Source organism: Danio rerio, chromosome 9, assembly GCF_049306965.1.
Source record: "Danio rerio strain Tuebingen ecotype United States chromosome 9, GRCz12tu, whole genome shotgun sequence".
Taxonomy (NCBI): domain Eukaryota; kingdom Metazoa; phylum Chordata; class Actinopteri; order Cypriniformes; family Danionidae; genus Danio; species Danio rerio.
In genome coordinates, this window is record NC_133184.1 from 29,802,975 (window position 1) to 29,811,884 (window position 8,910).

Genomic DNA, 8,910 nt, shown 5'->3' on the forward strand with positions numbered 1-8,910 from the left:
CCTATTGAGTCTTTAAAAGAAGAGTGTTGTTAAGAACATCGTTATTAAATGTGAAAATGATGCACATTTATTTAATAAAGTAATATAATGAGTGTTTGACTGGAAAACAAGAGCTTCTAAAATGAGTCCATTACCTTTGCGTGTAACTTCCACCAAGAGACCGGAGAATTATGTCTCAGCACTGAATAGCCTGACTACTACCTACACACTCCAGGCCAAGTGTGCTTGACTTTATTAGATAGATGTGAGGCTGGTCATCAGAGAGAGCGGATGAAGACCTCGTGCCTCAGACTGACACCATTGTGCCGTGATAATTGGATTCTCCCTGTGTGAATGGAGACTCTTTCACTGGCTTTTGTCAATGTAAAGATTGCTATTGTACCACAGGAAATGAAGCCTATGAATATGAAACAGACCTGTGATGATTCCGACATAAGACACTGGAACACCCGCACGACGCAACTCAAACCCCGCCCCACACAGCCGATTTCATTGGTCAATTTAAGGATCCTCACCTGATAAGACCAATTCCGTTTTAAAATATATATTAAAAGCACAATTTACTCTCTCTTTACTTGTTACAAACCTATTTGACCTTATTTTATTATCTGTAAAACTCAAAATAACATATTTTTAAGACATGTGCAAGAAAAACATTTATTCATTCATTTTCTTTTTGGCCTAGAGTCGCTACTGCAGAATGAACCACCAACTTATCCAGCATATGTTATTACGCAGTGGATGCCCTTCCAGCCACAACCCAGCACTGGGAAACACAAACACCTATAAACTCTTTCATTCACACACATACACTATTGTCAATTTAGCTTATTCATTTAATCTATATGTCTTTCTACTGTGAGGGAAACCGGAGCACCCTCGCAAACACAAGGAGAACATGCAAACTCCACACAGAAATGCCAAATGACCCAGCTGGGGCTCGATCCAGTGACCTTCTTGCTGTGAGGTGACAATGCTACCCACTGCGTCACCGTGTCACAATTTGTAAACAAATAAATACAAACAACATATGTATATGCTTATCTATCTAAAAGGGCAATGGTAAACATTTTGTCGTAGCTCACAGATCACTAAATCAGCTAACATCAAAACTTCATTATTTGCATCAAACACACCAGCATGCTCGAACCCTCAGAGCCTGTAGAAGGACACGGGCATTGAAAATTAATAAACAGATAAATGATTGAGAGATGGCTTGATGTTGTTTCAGTCTCTCTCCATCTGAGATACACCTTGGTCCTGTAGGGAACGCAGCGGTTTCCATGGGGACGCATAGCCACTCTGCTCTTCAAAAGCGGGCCAAGCAGAGGCAGAGGGGCCCTTTGTGTTGGAGAGGAAAGCGTGGAACAACGCTGGGCAGATGAAAGCCCTGCTATCCTTACGCCCAATCATAATTTAGTCATCAGCGCAGGAGCACAGAATCCAAATAGACACTGAAAACACAAACAGCGAAAAGGAGAGGCTCATGGGTCAAGATATGAGCAGGAGAGAGAGATGGGAGGCTGATATGAGGATAAATTTCAAAGAGATAAAGGAATAGTTGTGCTGTGGCTCAGGCTTTTTTTTTCTCTCCATGTTGATGATCAATTCTCTGTGCTGTAGTTTGTGCTGAAATGATGGTGTCCACTTCCATCCAATTTGAAGAAATTATGATGCATCAACTACATTGTTCAGACCAAAAATAGCAACCTTGTTTATCAGAATGTATTTCATCTTTGTCTGTCAAGGGAACAGAAGTGGACAACAGATATGTTTGTTTACTGGTAGAATTAAAATTAGTATGGAAAATAATACAATTGTTGGCATTATATTGGTTGTGTTTGATTCATTGATGAACAAAGTTTAAAGATTAGCACTTATTTGAAAGAGAATCAGTATCGTATCAAATTCAGTATCTGTGTTGTAACAGATTTTGTAGTCATTTTTGAGCTATTTAATGCATCCTTGTTAAAAATCTTTAAGATATAGTTTACCCAAAAATTTAATTCCCACATTTACTCTCCCTCAAGTGGTTCACTCTCTAAACCCTATAAAAGAAGATATTTTGATGAAAGCTAAAAAACTCTAACCACTAATTTCCATGAAAACAAATATCATGAATATTTTTTTCAACAGATTAAAGTAAAACAGGTTTGGAGCAAATAAAGTGTGAGCAACTGATGACAGAAGTTTCATTTTTGGGTGACCTATCTCTTTGATGATACAAGCAGTGCAAGAGCTCTATTTCTAATAGTCATGTCAAAGCAGTAAGTAAATCAGCATATTATCATCTCAAAAACATTGCAAGAATTAGATCCTTTGCTGTTTCCAGTGAGGACTTAGAGAAACTTGTTCATGCTTTTATCACCAGCAGAATGGATTACTGTTATGGACTCCTTTCTGACCTTCCCAAAAAGACAGTCAGGGAGTTGCTGCTCATCTAGAACGCTGCTGTCAGGATTCTGACCAGTATCAAAAAATCCAGGCACATCACACCTGTCAGGTCTTTGCACTGGCTCCCAGTTACATCCAGTGTTGCCAGATAAACACAAAAAAAAGGCCAAAATATTAGATTTTTTAAAATACTTAATCTATTTAACTTAACTGTCATAACTTTTAACCATACAGCAACCATCACCAGCAGTCACAGACCCACAACATAACCGGATCACATCGAACACTGCCCACATGGTTTGCGCTGGTCATTACTAACTGAATGGAGTAGGAGCAAAGAGTTATGTTTTGTTTGATAAGTTGCTTATAAAATTTACGTTTTAAAACCACCCAAATTTTGTCAACCCCCCAATGCCTTTTTTTTACCTGTAAAATCAAATTCAAAACCTCACAATCTGGAGTCAGATATAAATTTCATTAGCCATGTCAAAGTAGTAACTAAATCAGCATATATCATCTCAAACAACATTGCAAGAATTAGATGCTTTGTTTCCATTGAGGTCTTGTTCATGCTTTTATCAGCAGCAGGGTGGATTATTGTCTTGGCCTCCTCATGGGACTTCCCAAAAAGACAGCCAGACAGTTGCAGCTCATCCAGAACACACTGCTGCCAGGATTCTGACCAGAACCTGAAAATCAGAGCACATCAAACCTGTACTCAGGTCTTTACACTGGCTGCCAGTTACATTCAGAATAGATTTTAAAGTATTATTACTTGTCTATAAATCAATGGCCTAGGACTTTAACATATTACAGGTATGCTCACTGAATACAAGCCTAATAGATTACTCAGATCTTTAGTATCAAGTAAATTAGCAAGGGTTTCAAGGGTTCAGTCAAAGCATTGTTAATCGACCTTCTGCTTCTACACCTCCCCTGCTGGAATCAGCTTTCAGTAATGATCAGATGTGCTCCAACATAAGCACATTCAAGTCTAGACTAAAAAAACATCTTTTTAGCTGTGAATGAGCACTGTGCTACGTCTGACAGATAACACTATTATGTCTTTCTTTTCTTTTTCATTCTTTTATAACCTGTTTGAACACATTTTAATCTGTTTTGTATAACTTATTTTAATCATTTTTAAAAAATTGTAATCATTTAATTTTCCTGTCTCTTTTATTCTTGTTTGCTGTATAGCACTTTGAATTACCATTGTGTATGAAATGTGCTATATAAATAACCTTGCCTTGCCTTGCCTTACAATTAAATATTTCAAATACATTGTAACATAATACTAATATTGGATTAAATTAAATAGGCTATTTATATTAGACATACTATTTACCCAAACTATTTACACAGTTTTAGCTGAACATTAGCACCCGCTAGGTGAACTAGGTTTTTTGAATATTTGGCAAAGTTAGCAAACTTGGCACTAAAACAATTAATTAAGCTAAATTAATAAGCACATAATTAAGCGTACACACATTTCATATTGACATAAATATGACTTATTTACTTACATAAAGATACATTAACCTAGGCAAGGCAAGGTTATTTATATAGCACATTTCATACACAATGGTAATTTAAAGTGCTTTACATAAACAAGAATAAATAAAATTAAAAGAATTAAAAATGATTAAATCCAATAAAGACGGATTTAAATGTGTTCAAACAGGTTATAAAAGAATAAAAAAGAAAGAAAGACATAATAGTGTGATCTGTCAGACGTAGCACAGTGCTCATTCAGGAAAGACACAGTTAAACAGATGTGTTTTCAGTCTTGATTTGAATGTGCCCAATGTTGGTGCACACTTAACATTAGTAAATAAAGTTGCCTTGCCTTACTTATATGAAATATTTCAAATAAATTGTAAAATAATACTAATGTAGGATTAAATTAAATAGGTTATTGATATTAGACATAAAATTTTACCAAACTACTTGCTAAGTTTTAGCTAAACATTAGCACCCAGGTGATCTAGCTTTTTGAATATTTGGTTAACAAACTAAGCATGAAACAATTAATGAAGCTAAATTAATAACCGTATGCCTAAGCTTACAAACAATTCATTTTTGACATAAATATGACTTATTTTCTTACATTAATATACATTTACTTAACATTTAGCATTTCAAATATTTTCTACAGTTGCCAAGTTTAACAAGGATAGCGTTCTTGTATGAAAATAAATAAATACAAGCCTGCCATTCCAACCCTCTCTGTCACTTTCAGCTTTCCAATTGCTGACTCTCTTAATTGACTCAGAACAACGTAAAATAGACAGAAAAAAAGAAGGGGGACTGAAACTGCGTTTTCTGGGGCAGTTACGCATTCAGTGCGGGTTCAGATCAGGGTCTATGTAGGTCACGCACAATATGGCGCCTGCAAGTTTACAGCTGGGGCTTGTACCACCATTATCCCACAACAATATCGCAGAGAGGAACTTATTTGAGCCCATTAGCCCATGTCCCCTCCTCCTTCATTAACGAAGCCTTTCTTTAAACAAGCCAAGACAATGAGCTCTCAGAAAGAGTAGCGGGGGGAGAACAGGAGGACTGAGGGGAGGTCGCAGGTTTAGCCCGGAGCCCACGATAATTACTGTGTTTCAGTCTGTGGCCTGAAAAAGACTTGAATAATGTTTCTTTTTCTGTGGGGACCCCGGACAATGGATGCAGGGCCGGCTTAGAGAACGGCAAGCTTTTGGCTATTGGCTATTAAAAAAAAAATCTCGTCTCTGCCACTCATGCCAAAGCTCTTGGCTTCATTATTCTACAGAGTCTTAATGTTGACCACAATTTGCACATTAAGAATGCATAGACCTTTTATGCACTTAGACTTCTTTTGTCAAAATTTGTATGACGACTCATTGTGGGCCCATGTGGGTTGCTAATGACTGTGATGTATGTGCAGTTTGTGTGGGGTCAGTGTTTGTAAGAAAAGAGACAAAAAAAATATGTCTTTGCGATAAAATAAAATAATATTACATCTCTTATTTAGTACCACTTCTGTGGCTTCTAATAGAGGCTTGGCGTCATGAAGAATGAAAGCATATAGTGATGGTTAGCAAAGTCAACGTTTTTCTTTTGCAAACCTTGTAGAACCTCTCTGCAAACCAGCATTTCTGGCATGGGATGTGGGTACACAAACTAAGACATTAAGGAGTACAGCCCCTAATACAAGAGTATTCAACTTCCATCCTGGAAGGTCACTATCCTGCTGAGTTCAACTCTATTCCTTATATAAAAGACCAGAGATGCCCACCCCAGTGTCAGTCGCTGATATGCCACATGGCTGCAGGGGGAATGAACTTTAATGGGTTAGTTCACTCAAAACTGAAAAATTATTAACTATTTACTTACCCTAAGTTAATCCTACAGTTAAACACACAAAAAAATAAATTGGTCACACTTTATTTTAATGGTTTAAATTGTTGAATTTAAGTTACATTGCATCTACATGCCAACTAATTCTCATTCGATTTTAAGAAGGTTGAGGTTAGGGTTGGGGTTAGTGTAAGTTGACATGTGCTTGCAACGTTTCTTATAGTCAGTTCAATGATTGTTGAAGGAGCAGTATCAGCAGATATTAAGCAGTCAGTCTACTAAATGGACCATCAGAATGAAGTGTTATCAAGATTTTTTGATGAACGATGTAACCATTGACTTAGGGAAAACAGATTCAATGGTTCCATGTGTCCAGCTTTCTTCGAAATATCTTCTTTTATGGTTTGGAACCAGTGAAGGGTGAATAAATGATGACATAATTTTCAGTATTGGGTGAACTAGTGTACTTGTGTAGAGTGTGTGCAACTTTCAAAGTCTACTCGGCCAAGAATGAGCGTAAATGCACACGTTCAATGCCACAGAGTGGACTCCAATCTAAATAACCTCACAGTTGCACTGTTGTAGACACAACATGTGTGCACGATGCAAATTATGTCTCTTTTAGAGTTTGTGAACTGCAAAAGTATACTTTGGGCTTTATACACAGAAAAGTAAATAAGTTAAGAAGTTATTTATTCCTATATTGTGACACACACACATCTAATTGAAACAGACCTTAAATGAGAAAAAATGTAGGCCTAGGGCTATGCATAATTTCATAAAATGAGAACCAATTTAATCACTGGAAGATTGGTGTTTCTTCTAACAAAATGTTTATGTGTATATATATATATATATATATATATATATATATATATATATATATATATATATATATATATATATATATATATATATATATATATACACACACACACACAGGGTCAGGGATAGAACCCAGGTCTCTGGCAAGAGAGGTGAGTGACATAACCACTGAGCTACTGGAAGTTGATGAACTGAAACAACGAAAGGCAATTTGCTACATATACACACATGATACACTCCATATACATATACACACACACACACACACACACACACAATACATCCTATACATACACACTCCATACATATAACCACATGATACATTCTATACATATACAAATATTCTATTTATATACACATCCCAAAACTTATGTACACGATACATTCTATACACATCCGAAACACACGATACAATCTATAGATATGCACAGATGATACACCCTATACATATACACACATATACATACAACACTGAGCTACTACAAATTGATGAACCCAAACAACAGAAGGCAATTTGCTACATACACAGATGATGCACATACTCTCCATACATACGCACACATGATAAACTCTGTACATATAAACACTTGACACAATACACTCCATATATACACACACACACATGTGATGCATTCCTCACAATTCCTGGTTTATTCCAGGATAGAATCCAGATCTCTGGTGTGAGAGGTAAATGGTGCAACTACTGAGCTACCGGAAGCTGATAAACCTGTACAACAAAAGGCAACTTGCTACATATACACATGATACACTCCATACAAATACTCACATGATACATTCTATACATACACATCCCAAACTTATGCACACAATACATTATACACACACACACACACGAACATATACACACGATACACATGCACATGATACACCCTATAAATATACCCACAAATTACATTAGCTTACCTGTTGAAAGGCTGTCATCAAAATACTGAATCCATACATACATACATGGATACAACATACAAATTTTACACATATACACACACACACGTTACATTCCTTACAGGGTCTTGCATAGAACCTCTGGCATGAGAGGTAAATAACATAATAATTGCGCTACCGAAAGTTGATGAACCCAAGCAACGAAAGGCAATTTGCTAAATATACACACACGATACATCCTATACATACACAGTCCATACATATAACCAAATGGTACATTCTATACATATACAAATATTTTATACATATACACATCCCAAACTTATGCACACATGATACATTCTATATATACACACACACACACACACACACACACACGATACATTCTATAGATATGCACACGATACACCCTATACTTATACACACATATACATACAACACTGAGCTACTACAAATTGATGAACCCGAACAACGAAAGGCAACTTGCTACATAAACACACATACACATACACTTCTTACATATACACACATGATACACCCCAAATATATATACACTCCATACATACGCACACATTATACACAAATGATACGATAAACTCCATATATATACACATACTCACATAATACATTCTTTACATACACAAATATTCTATACACATACACAAAACACTCCATATGCACACATGACAAATTCTATAGATATGCACACATAAACATGCAAAAGATACACCCTATACATATACCCACAAATTACAATAGCTTATTACTAAGCTGTTACCAAAATAGTGAATCCATACATACACACAAGACACGTTCCTTCCAAGATCTGGGATAGAACCCAGGTCTCTGGTGTGAGAGATAAATGACTGAACCACTGAGCTAACGGAAGTTGATCAGGCCAAACAACGAAAGGCAATTTGTTACATATACACATCCCAAACTTATGCATATGGTACCTTACATACACACACACAGACACACACACACGATACATTATATATATATATATATATATATATATATATATATATATATATATATATATATATATATATATATATATATATATATATATATATATATATATATATATGTATGTAAATGTGTGTGTGTGTGTGTGTGTGTGTGTGTGTGGTGTGTGTGTGTGTGTGTGTGTGTGTGTGTGTGTGTGTGTGTGTGTGTGTGTGTGTGTGTATATATGCATGATACATTCTATAGATATGCATACACTCCATACTCATACACACAATACATTCTAAACACATACACACACATGATACATTCTGTACATACATACACACACACGATACATTCTATAGATATGCACACATGATACACCCTATACATACAAATTCACATACAAATATACAAATATGACCATTTGTAACGCCAGAGACCTGGGTTCTATTGCAGACCCTGTGAGGAAGTATCATGTATGTGTATTAGTATAAAATG